This window comes from Schistocerca gregaria, chromosome 4 (genome assembly GCF_023897955.1).
Source record: "Schistocerca gregaria isolate iqSchGreg1 chromosome 4, iqSchGreg1.2, whole genome shotgun sequence".
Classification (NCBI taxonomy): domain Eukaryota; kingdom Metazoa; phylum Arthropoda; class Insecta; order Orthoptera; family Acrididae; genus Schistocerca; species Schistocerca gregaria.
Window position 1 is genome coordinate 377,206,346 of NC_064923.1, and position 3,864 is coordinate 377,210,209.

General features: G+C 43.8%; 2 non-coding genes across 2 annotated transcripts; one reads left to right on the forward strand and one right to left on the reverse strand.

Moving 5' to 3' along the window:
* Positions 1 to 3,203: 3,203 nt before the first annotated feature.
* On the reverse strand, positions 3,204 to 3,278 carry Trnas-cga (transfer RNA serine (anticodon CGA)). Its single transcript has one exon. It is a non-coding gene; the product is annotated as a tRNA-Ser (tRNA).
* A 311-nt stretch (positions 3,279 to 3,589) lies between these two features.
* On the forward strand, positions 3,590 to 3,664 carry Trnas-cga (transfer RNA serine (anticodon CGA)). Its single transcript has one exon. It is a non-coding gene; the product is annotated as a tRNA-Ser (tRNA).
* Positions 3,665 to 3,864: the final 200 nt, after the last annotated feature.

Genomic DNA, 3,864 nt, shown 5'->3' on the forward strand with positions numbered 1-3,864 from the left:
CTTGAAATGTGATCAGGGAATGTTGGTTGACTGTGTAAGTAGGCTGTTTAGGTTTTTTTATTGGTAACGCCTCCGCCACGTAGCGCTCTGTATGAAAATCACTGGCTGTGCCGTGTGCAGTCTGTGGCTGGTTTGCATTGTTGTCTGCCATTGTAGTGCTGGGCAGCGGCAGCTGGATGCTAACAGCGCGTAGCGTTGCACAGTTGGAGGTGAGCCGCCAGCAGTGGTGGACATGGGGAGAGAGATGGCGGAGTTTTGAAATTTGTAAGAATTGGTGTCACGAACTGATATATATATATATATATATATATATATATATATATATATATATATATATATATATAATGACTATTAAGGTAAATACATTCTTTGTTCTGTATTAAAATCTTTCATTTGCTAACTATGCCTATCAGTAGTTAGAGCCTTCAGTAGTTTGAATCTTTTATTTAGCTGGCAGTAGTGGCGGTCGCTGTATTGCAGTAGTTCGAGTAACCAAGATTTTTGTGAGGTAAGCGATTTGTGAAACGTATAGGTTAATGTTAGTCAGGGCCATTTTTTTTTTTTTTTAATTTCAAAACTCCGCCATCTCTCTCCCCACGACCACCACTGCTGGCGGCTCACCTCCAACTGTGCAACGCTACGCGCGCTGTTAGCATCCAGCTGCCGCTGCCCAGCACTACAATGGCAGACAACAATGCAAACCAGCCACAGACTGCACACGGCACAGCCAGTGATTTTCATACAGAGCGCTACGTGGCGGAGGCGTTACCAATAAAAAAACCTAAACAGCCTACTTACAACTGTAGCGTATTGTCCTGTGACTGTTAATTATTTTTAAAAATCCTGTATCTTTGCAGTCTACGTAGTGACAGTGGGCTCATAACTTATGGAAGCTGTTTAAAAATCATTAGTTAAAAAGCTGCTCAGTGAATTTTGCCAACTGTAGTTAATTGATTTTAACATTCTGTTCTTTTGATGTATGGTAATTGCAGATGGCTCATAGTTAGTGGCACCTGTTTAAAAGTCGTTTTCTAAAGCCTGCTGAGTTAATTTTACTGGTGGTTGTTTTTAAAATTCGTTCGACTCTAAGTAACGCAAGTTGTGTATTAAAAATGATGAGCGCTGAATCAGGTATGTGAGGACGCCTGGTCTTCCATTAGGACACGTGACCTGTGGTTCAGTTGTCAAAGCGTCATTGGCCCCCTTATTCTATTGCTCACTGATTCACTTATAGTGAATGTTGTAATATTCTGAAGGATCAATAAAGAGACTGTTTAGCTTTGCTAAATATTGTTATTAGATACTTACCGCTCAACATAAATTCTCAATCCATACCAAATGGTGGCATAGCAAGGTTTCGATCCACAGACCTCTGGCCTATGGGCCTAGCAAGCTTTCACAACCATGGACCTCAGCCAACATTAGGTGAGTGTTAGCACATGTAAAATCAAATCGAGTCATCGCGTTTGAGATTCAGCAAGCACCAAACCAGTTCAGCAGTAAAGACATACAAGTGTATCCACAGGACATGTGACCAGTAATTGAAGAAGTGTTATGATTATACCTTCTTAACAAAAGGTTCCAGATTAGTTCCCCATTCAGATTTCCAGGAGGGGACTACCAAGAGGGAGGCAACTATGAGACAAAAATTGAATAACCAATGAAACAATAACGTCCCATGTGGAATATCAGAAATCTACATTTGGTGTTGAAACAAAAAATTATGGAAAGGGAAATGCTAAGTGAGACGCCCTGCTGAAGTCGACAGGAGAGAACAGGTAGTTGTAATTGTCTAAATGGGGCAAAAGGGGGCTGTCAGTTACACTAAAACACATATAAATTTATTATTTGATCATACATTTACTTTTAAAACGGCTGAAGGCCCATGATTCAAGACTGCTGGTAAAATTAATTTAAAAAAACGCTAGGCAGAAGCCCTTATCTTCAATTAGGCTGAAGGCCCCACACAGTCTGATACTTGAAAGACATGAACATTAATTTAAAAATGGCTGAAGGCTAATTACTTAAAACTACTAAAATAATTTGTAGTAGGCAGAAGGCCCAAAGCTTTATCGTGAAACAATATTTTACATAGGCTGAAGGCCCAAACAATCTAAGATTTAACAAGTAAGTAATTTAAATTTTAAAGTGGCGGAAGGACCATTTTGAGAAACACAGCTACAATAAATTTTCAAAAAGCAGAATGTCCAAGCTTCAGCCAAAAAAATATTTTAAATGAGTCTGCAGGCGCAAACAACACAACACTTGACAAGTCAGGAACTTTCCCTTTTAGAGTGGCTGGAGGACCATTATTTAAAACCTAACTAAAAGCTTGCAAATCAACCATCGCCCATTAAAATACACAATCAAACCCCAGTAAGAAACGGCAGTACAGCCAGCGGCTCTCAGTAGATTTCGGGGGTCGGTCTGCGCTTGAAATACTGACGTTTGCTTAGGGGAGACAGGTAGTCGGCTCAACTATATCCGATCCATCGGCAACACAACCAAGAGACAATCAACGGACCCACCGATAAGACGACATGATTTCCACCCGACCAGTGCACAAGGAATTCAAATACCAAAACGTAAAATGCGCAGCCTCCCGCAACCAAGCATGCATAAGCTGTCAATACTATGCACATGTGTTGGACAGCGACAACACGGTGAGGAAAGGACACTGCCTGAATTTTACGTCAGCGGCCAGGGCAGGTAACCAGAATGCTAACGGCCACAAGGCAGAAAATTCCGCTGGTGCATTTGGACTTCAAACAATCAAAACACAGCTAAACTCCACCGGATGAGGGTCAAACTTTCGCGAACTCCAACACTCGCTGTTGCTCACGAGAATACCCCCAACAGCCAACCATCAAAACCAATGGCACAGTGTGAATAGTTTGGCTTCGGTAATTAATTCATCACCCAGCTTTGATGTCCTGGGTCGGTGAGCCACGAACCCCATAACAATCGGAACAGCTTCCACACACTCTGACACTATGTAGAGACCGCCAGCTGGCTCGGCCCACTGCACCGCGTGGAGATTTCCTGGCTGATCCACACCAACCGACTGAATTCTCAGAGCCAGTATGCCGACAACATTTAAAATAACTTGTCAATCCAAATCAAACAAACTACACACAGAATGAGATTTTCACTCTGCAGCGGAGTGTGCGCTGATATGAAACTTCCTGGCAGATTAAAACTGTGTGCCCGACCGAGACTCGAACTCGGGACCTTTGCCTTTCGCGGGCAAGTGCTCTACCAACTGAGCTACCGAAGCACGACTTACGTCCGGTACTCACAGCTCAGTTGGTAGAGCACTTGCCCGCGAAAGGCAAAGGTCCGATTTCGAGTCTCGGTCGGGCACACAGTTTTAATCTGCCAGGAAGTTTCATATCAGCGCACACTCCGCTGCAGAGTGCAAATCTCATTCTGGAAACATCCCCCAGGCTGTGGCTAAGCCATGTCTCCGCAATATCCTTTCTTTCAGGAGTGCTAGTTCTGCAGTTTCGCAGAAGAGCTTCTGTAAAGTTTGGAAGGTAGGAGACGAGGTACTGGCAGAAGTAACGCTGTGACTACCGGACGTGAGTCGTGCTTCGGTAGCTCAGTTGGTAGAGCACTTGCCCGCGAAAGGCAAAGGTCCCGAGTTCGAGTCTCGGTCGGGCAGACAGTTTTAATCTGCCAGGAAGTTTCAAACTACACACAGTTTCACGAACACTTGCATGAAGAACTAAACAGCTAATGGCAGAGACTGTACAATAACAGGGACGTATCACGAGTCGGCACACACAGCCACCCCATAAACGACCGCTGGCCAAATACACGTTGTCGAGCAAGACGACCGACCGACGATCAACCAAAGTAGTC